The sequence below is a fragment of the Lutra lutra genome, chromosome 13 (assembly GCF_902655055.1).
Source record: "Lutra lutra chromosome 13, mLutLut1.2, whole genome shotgun sequence".
Taxonomy (NCBI): domain Eukaryota; kingdom Metazoa; phylum Chordata; class Mammalia; order Carnivora; family Mustelidae; genus Lutra; species Lutra lutra.
The window spans coordinates 49,407,108-49,421,937 of record NC_062290.1 but is presented as its reverse complement, the minus strand read 5'-3'; positions in this window follow the sequence as shown (position 1 = coordinate 49,421,937).

Here is a 14,830-nt window from a genome sequence, read left to right as displayed (position 1 = left end):
AGCAAAATGCATGACCAGTCAACACCCAGAATTAGATAGATTTATCCACCAAATCAGAGATAGCATTACCCATCAGGGAAGTCACTCCATCTCCTTGGTACTCTTTTGATTAAGGAAAGACCAGAATACGGTGCTAATGGATCTTGTCCAACAGGAAAAGTACCGTTAGGAGTATGCAACTTTGTTTTTTTCTTCTTCTGACTTGGGAGTAGTTAGAAATGATTGCCAAGGGGGAGATGAAACAATGAAGTGAACAATGGTTTGGGCTCTCTCTTTGAAAGAAGTGAGGTTTACACTCAGAATTAAGATCTACATTCAGAATTACACCCAAATTCCAAGTATATTCTTCAATGAGAATAAGATATCCCATCACCCCCAAGTAGAAATAATGAACCCTGGTAGAAGACCTTTCACAGTGTGTGCAAAGTAGTAGCAGAGCCCAGATATTCGTACAATCTTGAGTTGTCCCCCTTTGCCTTCATGATCCAGGGGATAGAAAATCTAGAACAATACATTCTTAGCCACCAAACTCCATATAAGAGGAGAAAACAAACTGGTCTTAGTTAAGGTGGCATTGTTGTCAAAACATTCCTTAATTATAAGAAAAGAAATGCAGGTCTGGACAGATCTCCATGAACACATACCATGAAAAGAAATAGGAAGGCAATAATGCAAACAAATTAGGAAGGCAGGAAGAGTGTATGAAAGACCAGTATTGAACTAAGCCTAGAAAAAACATAATGCAAGAAAATGAATTAATTCCCTGCAAGTGCTTTGCTATTTATAGCTTAAGAAGAAAAAAACAAAAATTCCAAAAATTAGTTTAATAACAGTAGAATGAAGAAAAGAGGGGTTACAAATCTAAGGAAATAGAAGACTGAAACAGAATTATTAAATAATAAAAAATTTGGGGGCGCCTGGGTGGCTCAGTGGGTTAAGCCGCTGCCTTCGGCTCAGGTCATGATCCCAGGTCCTGGGTTCAAGCCCCGCATCGGGCTTTCTGCTCAGCAGGGAGCCTGCTTCCTCCTCTCTCTCTGCCTGCCTCTCTGCCTACTTGTGATTTCTCTCTGTCAAATAAATAAATAAAATCTTTAAAAAAAAATAAAAAACAAATTTCTTTTTTTCTTTTTCTAAAATTTATTTCAGAGAGAGGGGCATGAGCAGGAGGGGCAGAGGGAGAGGGAGAGAGAATCTCAAGCAAACTCTATGCTGAGTGTGGAGCCCAAGCCCGGCTCAAACTCATAACCGTGATGTTACAACTTGAGACAAATCCAAGAGGCTGACACCCAACTGACCGTACCACCCAGGCACCCCCATAATAATAACATTTCAAAAGTAAGAAAGAAAGACCTGAGATGATCATAGCAAATACATGAAAGAAGAAGAAATTAAGGAATTGGAACGAAGCTCGTTGAAGTGGAGGGCTAACAAATTCTGAGCGACATTCCTATGTCTCAGGTAGAAAACCCAGAAGAACACAGCAATGTGCCCAAATATATGTATTTTAAATGAGGAAGAAACTTATCTGAAATGAAGCAACAATTCGATCTACAGATTGAAAAGTAACATATATTCCAAGGTAATTTGATTGGGAAAACTCGTCACTAAAGCATAAGATGCTTTTAACACCCCAAAAAGCAAAGCAAATCATTGTCAAAGAAAAATATCCATGCTGGTCTCACGATTTCACAGTAACATTCACTAATAGAAGCCACTGGAAAATATATAATAAATTTTGAAGGAAAGAAATAGAATCAAACAATAATATAAACATCCAAAATAGACAAAGTACAGGTCCACTTGGTATACAACAGCAGTAGGTAGAACAGATGTTTTCAAACACGAAAGAAGTCTGAGGAATAGAACACCATGCACCCTTCACCAAAATGAAAACAAAACAACCCCCCCACAAAAAAAAGAAAATCCAGACAACACGCATTACTTGATAATAAAACCCAGCTACTTACAAGCAGACTAAAAAATAAAGAGGAAAGGAGTAAAAGGTACTGGGTGATGGGTGCCTGGGTGGCTCAGTGGTAAAGTGTCTGCCTTCGGCCCAGGTCACAATTCCAGGGTGCCAGGATTGAGTCCCGCATCGGACTCCCTGCTCAGTGGGAAGCCTGTTTCTTCCTCTCCTACTCCCCCTGCTTGTGTTCCCTCTCTCACTGTCTCTCTGTCAAATAAATAAAATCTTAAAAAAAAAAAAAAATCCTGGGTGAGCATTGAAACAATCTAAAATATACCTAAATCATTTAAGAATACAGTGCAAATATATAAACCTTGGCAATGTATAATAATAATATAAATAACAAGATCAAGAAGTAGGAGAAGGTAAAAAAGCTAAGGTCTTCATCTTTCAGAGTAAGGAAATAGTTGATGCCATCTACAGTTGAAATGTGCAGGTTTTAAGGCTATCTTTTCAACATTTTAGTGTTTTTGATAATCACTTCCTAACTTTACAGGAATCTCTTAAGAATGAACATGCGCTGTACTGGATACAATATTTATTTGAAGTTTAGCAATCCATTCTAATTCATTTCAGCTTCATTCTAATTCATTCTGCTTACAAAAATAGTAAGTATTGGGACGCCTGGGTGGCTCAGTTGGTTAAGCAGCTGCCTTCGGCTCAGGTCATGATCTCAGCGTCCTGGGATCGAGTCCCACATCGGGCTCCTTGCTTGGCGGGGAGCCTGCTTCTCCCTCTGCCTCTGCCTGCCATTCTGTCCGCCTGTGCTCGCTCTCTCTCCCTCTCTCTCTGACAAATAAATAAAAAATCTTAAAAAAAAAAAAAAAAAAAAAAAAAAATAGTAAGTATTATGTGTTAATAATGGTAAAAAGGGATTTGCGGTGATTTTTTTTTTAAATCCCTTTTTACTTTTCTGCATGACTTGAACTCATTATAATGAGCAAGTGTTGTATTTACCAAATAAATAAAGTAATTTTTCTTTTAAAAATGAACAAGAAAGATAAAAACAGAGAAACATTTAATTTTTTTTTAACAAACTGATGTTGAACTCAATAAAAACAGTGTTGTAATTTAGTTACTTCTCAGACTTAAGATTTTCTGTGCACTTGGATAGATCTCATCTCCAGATTCCAGATAAGCACTTCCATTTGAAAATCTTTTGATTCTGTAAACAGAATTTAGCATGCAGAATAAGTCCTTGCACTTAAATCACTGACTTGGCTGTGATATCTATCAACAGCATAGATGGGATTCAGGGTTGGAGCCAAAGGAAATGATGAAGGTTTGAGACGGTAATTATTACATTATAATAAGAATGCAAAAAAAAGGCTTCTACTTTGACAAAGCCATTGTTTGTTCTGTTCCTTCTGCTTATACCTGTACCCATTTCAGTTGAATTGATCTCCATTATTTGGTGGGGGCTGGCTTTTACAAATGTTTTCCTTATCCACATAGGTGTGATGCTTTCAGGTTAAAAACAATATTTACAGGGGTGTCTGGGTGGTTCAATTAATTAAGTGTCTGCCTTGGGCTCAGGTCATGATCCCAGGGTCCTTGGATCCCCATGTTGGGCTCCTTGCTCAGTAGGGAGTCTGCTTTTCCCTCTGCCCTTACCCCCACTCATTTTCTCTCTCTCTCTCTCTCTCCTCAAATAAATAAATAAAAATAAAACAATACTTACAGAAGATGAACCATAGAACCAGATACACTTTTTAAAAGGTACATTCAGGGATGCCTGGATGGTTCAGTAGGTTAAGCATTCAACTCTTGGTTTCAGCTCACTTTATGATCTCAGGGATATGAGATCGAGCCCCTTTTTGGGAGTCTGCTTGAGATTCTCTCTCTCTCCGTGCACCCCCCACTCTCTCTCTCTCTCTCAAATAAATAAATCTTTTTAAAAAATTAAAAAATAGGGGCGCCTGGGTGACTTAGTCATTAAGCATCTGCCTTCGGCTCAGGTCATGATCCCAGGGTCCTGGAATTAAGCCCCACATCGGGCTCCCTGCTTGGAGGGAAGCCTGCTTCTCCCTCTCCCTCTCCCACTCCCCCTGCTAGTGTTCCCTCTCTCGCTGTGTGTGTCTCTCTCTGTCAAATAAATTTAAAATCTTTAAAAAAAAAAATTAAAAAACAAAAAGATACAATCATACGGCCTACTGCATAACAATTGCTTTATTAATCACCTTAGAAGTTTCAGTACATTACATAAATTCCCTTAGGTCAAAGAGCCTCAAAATTTTTTTGTATTTTGTCTTTATGAATCCTAGAGAATAGATGACATTAGATGCTTGCTTGCCATGAGAAACTTTTTTCTTCACCATGTAGTTTTGGTAGTCAGAATAATGCTCCCCCACCCACGATATCTATAACCTAACCCCCAGGATTTGTCAATATATGGCAAAGGGGAATTAAGGTTACAGATGGATTTAAGGTTGTTAACCAGATGATCTCAAGATAGGGAGAGGGTCCTGAACTATTCAGGTGAACCCAGTGTAATCGTAACAGTCCTTATAAGGGAAAGAGGGAGACGGGAGAGTCAGTGCCAGAGTGATATAATGTGAGACAGACTCCACTCATCATGGTGGACTTTGAGATGGAAAGGGGTCCCCAGCCAAGGAAACAGGGTTTTCTCTAAAGCCTCCAGAAGGAACACAGCCCTCCAAACATGGTGATTTTAGCCCAGTGAGACCCACTTCAGACTTGTGACCTGCAAAGTTTTGCATTGTTGTAAGGCCCTGAGTTAGTGATAATTTGTTACAAGAGCAATGCATGCCTAACACAGTAAATAGAAGGTAAAAACATCACATAACTTTTCTTCCTGGACCATGATTCTGAATGTCCATTGATATAGGGCAGTCCTTATGCAAATAAAGCAGCTCTTTTGGACAACTTGCTCCATATCAGCATCTTACTGCTCCTTTTGGGTAACTTTGCTCCATAGAAACCATAAAATTTTTAAAAAAAAATGGAAAAGTCTGTTAGCCATCCATCTCTTGATTTGAGCTCAGGTCATGATCTCAGGGTCAAGAGATTGAGCCCCATGTCAGACTCCTCCCCACTCAGTGGGGAGTCTGCTTGAGGTTCTCTCTTTCCCTCTCTGCTTCCTCTCCCCCCACATGCTCTCAATAATAAAAATAATAAATCTGTAAAAGTGAAAAACTCACTGACCTCTGGATGCCTAGACTACACTGCCTTTCTAGGACCGGGCAAGTAACTCACATTTCACCTTCTTTTTCCTGCAGTTCATTTCTAAGACCTGGGACACTGCTGCAGTGACCGAACAAACCTACAGTACTTAAAAAAAAAAAAGAAAAGAAAAGAAAGAAAAAGAAAAGAATACATTGGGTGTCTGAATGTAGAAACAAGGCAAGAGGTTCCTTTACCTAGCATTGCCATTCTGAGGACAGGTTTCCATCTGTGTGTTGGGAAGAATGTAGGGAGGGATAGAGCAGAGAGAACACAAGCACAGTTGGCATGTCAGTCCTATGGCAAATAAAAGGACAGATAGCCAGGCAGGTAGATGGTGGTTTCGGAGAAGTTGAAAGGCAGGTCATGAGCCCTAGGACAGATGATGAACAAGACCTGTAAAAAGGGCATGACAGCCGGTTAATTGTTTAAGGATCTAATAATACACGTTGACAAAGAAAATGGAGAACAAAGCATATTTCTGAACTAGAAAATTACTGTCAAAGTAGTAAAACCCTTAGATTGTCTCAGCCCCTCAGAGATCTATGTATTGCCCTTACCCTGAGGTTAATGTCACCTGAATGTGGGGTTGAAGTTACATGCCCCCATTAGGGAATGGTATAAAACTACCTGAGCAAGACCCAAGCTTGCCGTTATATACTTACTGTGTTCAAAATATAATACTTCTGGTTTCCATTCTCACTGAAGCCTTTATTCATTAGATTTTATTGCGTGAGGGTCAATTTAACCAGATAAAATAATTGAGGCAGTGTAACCCAGTACAGTGAAACTTCTCAATTTTTATTGTTATTGTTAACCCCCATGCACCTGGGGGCTGGAGAAGATAACATAAGCCCGCCAATAACAGTAGTTTACTATAGCAAGTTTTCCCACTTGTAGCGAGCGAGAGAGGACTTGTCTGACCAGGGTGGTCTGAGAAAGCCTGTAAGGTGATTCTGTTATATACCACCTCCTGCCCATTCTGCATCACCAGGCAGGATCCTTCTCTCTACTCTCCCAAAAATCACTGGTGTAGTTTAAAGCTGACCTTACTGGGAATCACACCAGAATTTGAGTCCTGGCTCCATGACGAATTTGACTCAGCCTTTCTCAAACAATGCACGGCCTACTTACAGAATCGCCTGTTAGGCTTATTTAAAAATGATGCCTCTGCCCAGGTCAGAACAACTCTGAGGTTGTTGCTTAGTGTCTCCATTTTTGCAATCAGGGCTGAATATTTAGCATCAAAAGATCGAAAGTTTGTATTGTGAATCACTTTAGCCAAATGATTGCACTTTCTTTAGGTATTTTTTTTAACCTGCAAAAATAAGAGGTTTGGCTTGGAAGGTATTTATAGTCCTTCCAGTTCCTACAGTGTACCAGAGTGGAGAGATAGGGTCTTTGATGCTGAAAATACATGAGTTCCACTGTCAACTCCACCACTTACAAGGTGACACTGAGTGAATATTTAATCTGTATTATTCTCAATTTCTTCATCTGTAAGATGGGATTAATAACAATACCCACTTCACAGGGCTCGTGTACACATTAGCAACGGTATACACAAATTACTTGGCAATCTTTAAAAGGATCTTTACAAATATCACCTCACAAATAACAGGAGTTCTTAACCCCATTAAAATGTTATCATTGTAAAGGTTCTCAAGGATGGGCTGGAAAAGTATGTATTCTACACATTTGGTAGGATGTATCAGTTCACAGACTGCTGCATAACAAAGCACTTAAAAACTCAGCAGCTTAAAACAATAAGCGTTTATTATTGCTTATGGGTCCATGGTTCAGCTGGGCAGTTCTTCCACTCTTGGCTGGCATTACTCACACATCAGCTGTGGGTTCTGGAGGAAGCTCTCCTGACTTTGGCCAGGCTCTCTTATGTGTCCAGCTGCTGATGACTGTACGCTGGTCTGGATGGCCTCCACTGGGACACCTGGGCTCTCCTTCATGTGATCTCTTATGTTTTCATAGGCTACTTTGCTACTGTTTACATGGCAGTGCCCAGGTATCAAGAGAGAGGAAAAGTGCAAGGATTCCTGAGGCCAAGGTACAGAATCCTTTGTTCAAGCCTATAGCTGTGGTTACCGAATTTTGGAAGACTTGTTAAAACATAAACTCATAGGTTCACCTGAGTTTCTGAGTCAGTAAGTCTGCATAAGGCCCAATAATTTCCCAGGTGATGGTGCTGTCTGCAGATCTTGCTGTGAGAACCATTGGTTTACAGTGGAGTCTTTTCTATGTTAAAGAAAACCTAAAATTTAACATGTTTAATTTTATTTTTAAATAAACTATTTTATGCATAGCACATTATTCATGATTTATTTCTCTTCCCATAAAATAGGAAATTTTTAAAAATCTAAGTACTTTTAGAGGACTTTGACTTTTCCCTTTTCTTTGAAATATCTAATTTCCTTTTTGAGATTGTACCCTAACACAAAATAAGCTGTAGTCAGTAAAAAATTATTGAAAGATTTCCAGGGCGCCTGGAATCGGTTGGGCATCCAAATCTTGGGTTCACTTCAGGTCATGATCTCAGTGTCCCAGTATCCAGCCCTCCCCACCCCCCCACGCCCCATCAGGCCCTGCATGGGGTTCCTTGCTGGGCAGGGAGTGGCTTCAGGATTCTCTCTCTCTCTCTCCCCATGGCCTGCATCTATGTATGCTCTCTCTCTATCTCTGAAATAAATAAATCTTAAAAAAAAAAAAAAAACTATTGAAAGATTTTATTTCATCTCTCCCCTTGTATCTCTCCACCCCTTCTACATTCTGTCCTCCTCCATGCCAAATGCAATTAGGTCAGTGAAAGGAAAGTCTTGTTTAGTCAAATAAGAGAATTATATATATATATATATATATATATATATATATACATTTAAAGATTTTATTTATTTATTTGGTAGACAGAGATCACAAGTAGGCAGAGAGGCAGGCAGAGAGAGAGGAGGAAGCAGGCTCCCCGCTGAGCAGAGAGCCCCATGTGGGGCTCGATCCTAGGACCCTGAGATCAGGACCTGAGCCGAAGGCAGAGGCTTTAACCCATTGAGCCACCCAGGCACCCAAGAGAATTATATTTTATTAAAATTAACTATAAGCAAATAATTGAATGACTGAAAAGTACACTCATATTCCACTTTCTCGTTTAGTAGTTGAAGGACAGACACAGAGGAGTTGACTAACTTGCACCCAGACACCAATTTTTGTTTGATCACCTGGCTTGATATGTCATAAACATACATGATCTAAATAGTCATCTACCTTATACTGTCATCTTATTTCTCTGAGTAATGAAATACCTCTGGAAATCTTGTCAACTCCAATTTAATTATGCCTTCCTAGAAATTCATCCTTCCTAGAAAATGCATCTAGTTTTCTGTTCTTTATTAACAAGAGGTAAAGAAGTGGGACACCTGGGTGCTTCAGGTTAAAGCTCTGCCTGCAGCTCAGGTCATGATCTCAGGGTCCTGGGATGGAACCCTGCATTGGGCTCTCTGCTCAGCAGGGAGCCTACTTCCCCCTCTCTCTCTGCCTGCCTCTCTGCCTACTTGTGATCTCTCTCTCTCTATCTGTGTCAAATAAATAAATAAAATCTTTTTTAAAAAGTGCGGCGGGGGAAAAGTAATTACTAGATTCTTACCAATTTTTGAGAACATCTCCCTGGAAAGACAGGCGTTAACTATATTACATTGAGAAAAATGAGACTTAGGTAGGTTAAGAGATTTATACAGAATCATAGATGAGAGCCAAGACAGGTTTGTTTCTACTACATCGGATGTCTTTCCACTGCATCGAACAATAAGTATCCAGATTATTCCATGTTAACTATCTGTGATTAACTCATAATTCACTCAAAATAAATTCATTGTTAATTCCTTTTGTTTTTCAAAGTGTCATGGAAAACACCTTTATTCCATTAGCTGGCATTCCCATTCCTTACATTTTTCCTCTCCTAATACATGTAGTCCTAGGTTGGGGGAGGAGAAAGGGAGATCAGAGAAAAGTGAACTTAGTAAAATGTATATTTTCCAGAATTTCTTCAAAACTGTTGAAAAGTAGAGTTGTGGTTCTTCATAGCAACTCCCACAAACAGCCTGATATTCTTTACATTTTAAGTATTTTTTTTTCCATTTTAAGTATTTCAAAGACTTACTTTTTGTCTAACACGGTATTATCCTAAGTGATGCTTGTTAATCACTCTCTATATGGCAAACATTACACGCAAAACCCATATTTATTATCCTATTTAATCCTCACAAGACCTAAGGTAGGTAGTATTTTTATCTTCATTTTACAGAATAAAAAATAGGCCTAAGTGATAAAATAATCACTCAAAGCACACAACTAGTAATAGTAAGGTTGGAGCTCAAATGAAAGTCTATTGGATTTGTAGTCTTACTCCTTATTGGTGGCAGTATTTTGTCTTGCAACTTCTACTTTAAAAAAAAAAATCAACTGGGGCGCCTGGGTGGCTCAGTGGATTAAAGCCTCTGCCTTCGGCTCAGGTCATGATCCCAGGGTCCTGGGATCGAGCCCCGCATAGGGCTCTCTGCTCAGCAGGGAGCCTGCTTCCTCCTCTCTCTCTGCCTGCCTCTCTGCCTACCTGTGATCTCTGTCAAATAAATAAATAAAATCTTTTAAAAAAAAATCAACTATAGTAAAGTAATGGTACTACAAAAAATGCTTTGAATCAATTGAGCAATGAGCCTATTTCAGAATAAGAAATTTATGACAGAATGGAAGGGGAAAGGTGAAAAGGAAACATCTGGTTTATTCAAAGAAATTGCAACTGAACATAGCTATGAGATTGACAAGTTTAGCTAACACATGGGACCAAGTGTGTGGATCTCCAAAGCAGTCACCTTGGGAAGACAAATGTTTAATTAAGCAGTGTCATCATTGCTACAACCCATTTTTAGGCCTGTTTTAGGTCTGCTTATTTTGTGTATACATCTAACTTTTTTTTTTTTAAAGATTTTATTTATTTATTTGACAGAGAGAGAGAGAGAGATCACAAGTAGGCAGAGAGGCAGGCAGAGAGAAAGAGGAGGAAGCAGGCTCCCTGCCGAGCAGAGAGCCCGACGTGGGGCTCGATCCCAGGTCCTTGGGATCATGACCGGATCCGAAGGCAGAGGCTTTAACCCACTGAGCCACTCAGGCGCCCCTACATCTAACTTTTTAAACAGCAATGACAAATATATGTATTATTCAGTTTGTAAGTGATTGCATACTTAATTTACCAGATTTGATGATGAATAACTTTTTGGATATTGTCCAAAGTCAAATCCAATCTTTAGAGAAAAAAATTGTTGACTTTGCAGGAATTCCCTAAAACTATGATTCAGATTCTGAACATAATTCCTTAAAAAAAGGCTTTTAAATTTTTTTAGCTATGGCAGCAAATTGGGATCATCAATTACAAATAAGAGTTTATTGTATTCCAAGGTGAATATTCTAAATATTTCAATATTGATACATTCCAAGGTGAGTACGCCCATATGATTGTTTGAAAACAATAGCAAAAAAAAAAAAATCACAAAAAAGGAAAGATGTTTGGACTAGATAAACTTAAAGTTCAACCTATTATAGCACAATTATGCAGCTTCTTCAAAAAGAACTATTACTGTGGGACTTCCTCAAGTAAATTATTCTCACGAACCCACTCCTTGTTCAATAATTTGAGGAGATTATCCCATCCAGTATCAGTGACCTGGTTACAGATGGAGTCTCAGAAATCTTTTACCTAGAATTAAAAATGACTGTCATGCAGGGTCATAATAATCAAGGCAGAGGGCATTTATAAGCAGGAAACCACAACAGTAGCCAATATATCAGCTGGGGAAACTTCAAGATATAGAATATTCAGTGACATACAGCTTAAATAGAGCTTTTTTCCATATAAAACGAGAGTCCAAAAGTAGCTAGTCCAGGACTAATTGAACAACTCAAGCACATCATCAGGAACCGGGTTTTCCTAATCTTTCTTCACCATGTTTCAGGGATTGGCCTTCAACTTTCTGCTTCATAATTTCAAGATGGTTGCTTCACCTCCAGACAACACACAATATCCAGGTAGATGAAAGCAGTAGGGCAAATGAGCAAAAGGTGGTGGCAGCTGTGTCTATTCTTCTGTCATCAAGAAAGCAAAAGTTTTTCCAGGCAACCCTTAAGCAAATATATAATTACATCAAATTTTCCAGAACTGTTTTAAACAGCTAGCATTAGTTGCAAGGAAAATTGGGAAATCAGATATTCAAATTTCCAGGTTCTAAATTGAAGACAAGGAGGGCGCCTGGGTGGCTCAGTTGGTTGGGCAACTGCCTTCCGCTCGGGTCATGATTCTGGAGTCCTGGGATGGAGTCCCGCATCCAGCTCCCTGCTCAGCGGGGAGTCTGCTTCTCCCGCTGATCTCTCTCCTCTCATGCTCTCTGTCAAATAAATAAATAAAATCTTTAAAATAAATAAATAAATAAATTGAAGACAAGGAGGGAGGAGGTTGAGAATTTGTGTTGAGTGAGCCCAGTTACATTATCTGTTTCAATAAGGCTTACATTTTACTACGAAGTGTGTTTTCACACTTTGTATCATTAAATCACCACAATAGTAGAAGTTGGTCCTTGTTCTTTTAATTTTATTAAAGAAGGAAGTGTGGTCTAGTGTGGTTAAGAGAATGCCCAGTTTACCTAGCTTAGAAGCATTGGAGCCAATTTAGATATGACTCCAGAAATCCTGCTTTCCAACATGGGCAAAGACATCATAAGACCACAACAACAATGCTTTCCCAAAGACTGAACCTCCTCTTAAAAGGTAGCGTGAAGGAGACTCTTCAGAATCCATTACTGGATTCTTACACAGTGATCTTGTTTTTACCTGTCAGAAAGCTTGTTGAGAAGTTCCTAAAAGGAGAAAGTCAAGGTCGTTTAGGATTAAGCGCTGTATCCCATTAGTCACTGAAGCCTTTAGCATGACTCTCAAAATTCACCCACTGGTGGGAGATTTACAGATGGTGAATTGCTTATTTAATACCTGGCTTATATATTTTCCAGACTTGGTTTGCTTTTATTGATTATAATGTATTCCTTGATGTATGCCAAAGAAACTGTTTTGTCCTCTATTTTCTCCTGCTACATAGAGCTGGCTCTGAAATAAATGAAGCCTATAATAGTATTAATAAAAATAGAAAATAGAACATAGAAAATAGAACATATTACCTTTGTCGGGTAATAAACACTCTCTTTTCAGAATGTACTATATAATAGGTTATTGTGGCATGTGCTAGGAAATTTTGGTAGAATAAACATCTTGTAGGATGGTAGATTTTAAAAAGTATCTACAGTTTTTCTTTGGATTTGATATATCCTTCCCTCCTAGGAAACTTTCAGTTTACATTTAGGTATATGACTCTGGCCAATTTGCTACAACTGTGTTCCACACGAGGCTCAAGTTCTCATTAATGCTGAGTGCATTGATGTGTCTTAATAATCTCCAACTGTGCTAACTTCTCCCAGGTGCAATCTTATGTTTCACAGGGTTAATACGTTTAACGTATACACTTACTGGAGCTGTTTTTATCCCATCTTAAAAGTTTCATTTAGTAAAAGACCCAGTTTCCAAATTTATCGTTCATTTCTTTTGTCTACTTTTCAAAGTGTCAAGGAAAATACCTTTATTCCATTAGTTAGCATTCCCATCCCTTCCGTTACTCTGCTCCTAATGATGTCGTTCTAGGTTGGAGGAACAGAAAGGGTGATCAGAGAAAAATGAATTTAGTATAATGTATGTTTTCCAGAATGCCTTCAAAACTGTTGAAAAGTTCATGAGGGTAAAGTGGGAACTTACCCGGCCAGCTAATGAGCTATTCTTTAAAAAAAGGTCATAGTTTTCAACCAGGATAATATGTTCAGAGGAAAGTATTTAGTATCTTGCCCATCTAGGTCTTGAGGACTGGAGAGCTTAATAACAACATAAACTTTTATTGTTTGTTATTATACTTACAAATTGATGACTTAGTACAAAAACCATTTGCTATTTCCACTCACTATTTTTAGCTAATTACATTATGCAAAGTATTAGCAAGATAATGTAAATGCAACTTTTTTTTAAGTTTTCATGCTCATAGGAGGTATTTATGTAGAAACAATTATTTTGTTATAATTATATGTAATTCTTATTCTTCCTCATTAAGGTATATCTCTAGGGATTTCTTCTAAGTACACCTTATTAAATCAGTATTGCTGTCAGTCAATATATTACTTAATAAGTCAATTTATTTAGATTTTTCACTAATTCTAACTGGTCTTCCTTCCTCCCCAATCTTCCCCCCTTTACTTAGTTATGGAAAATATGTGAACATAAGTCTGGTACTACCTTCAAATCATAGAATTGTTAAAAGTTGTAAAAAGTAACTGGTTAAAAAAAGAGAAAGTTTTCTGTGACATTATAGATTTATAAGACCTGAGGGAACCCCACAAAATCAATACCACACCCTTCTTTTCCTATGCTAAAAGCCTTGTGACAGGATCTTTCCTTCCCATCCACAAAAGGTGGTTTCTTATTAGAAGCAATTAAGCAATTAAGCAATCCCCTCCTTTTACCTTCCCCAGATATCAGAAGCCTTTTGAGGAGGGTCATAAAGATTTTTCTTAGGGAATTCCCATAGCCTAGAACAGTCTGCGTAACCTATATACACAAATTTTAAGTGATTAATAAATAGTTGACATAAAAAGGGAGAGATGTTTCATTAGACATAAATGTCCTGTTTTCTCTCTGCTTATTGCTTTCTTCTAGCTGCTATAAGGCATCAATGATGAAAAGAGAGGAGTTGATTACGTAGTGTCAGAGACGTGGCGCTCCATACACTCTAATCAACGTAAGTAAATACCCACGCGGTTTTGGAGGAATCGTTCAGGTAGTTTGGAACAGGTGCTTTGTAGCCACATCAAGAGTACACAGCATCGCAGTAAGTTGGAAATAGAACGTTGACCTGTAAAATAATAGTCTATTTGTCCACGTAGGGAAATTACGTAGGGAAATTGTGAGACTTCCCGGTACTTGAAAAAAAAACAAAAAACACCAAAACAGTGCTTGTGAGTTGGATTCTTCTGACCATTAACAAAATTGAAAGAGGAATAAAAGTGTATCCGTGGACGTTTTCAACAGGACTAGAGGAAGTCAGGGAAGCAAAGATCCAGGATTCTACAAAGTGTGCAAAAGGAGAGGCATTTTTAGTGCTTTCCGCCTGCCGGGGGCAGCTGGGGCGAGGCAGAGAACCGAGTGAGGCAGGAAGAGGTGTCGGGTCTGTAGGCGGGCGAGAGGGAAGAGGTCGGGGGTCGAGTCTGGGAGTTGGTGACTTCGCTGCGCACCTGCAGGGGCGGTGCTCCCCGGCACTGGAGGACCTGGAACAGTGAACCCGAAGCGGGGCGTTGGCCCTAGGGATACCCACCAGCCCGGGACCCAACCCTTCGCCCGACCCGGCGTATCGGACCCCGGAATTCATTGCAGCACCCTGGCAGCCCCTCCCTGCCAGGTGGGCTATCGGTCTGGGTGCCAGATTCCTCCCCCACAGGCTGCGCGTGGTCAGAGTGCAAGAACCCCTCCTGCAGCGTCCTCCTCAGCCTGGGTGCCTCTCGGGTTGCTTTTCTTTCCCTCCTCGCCCCGCCGCCCGCCCCCTTG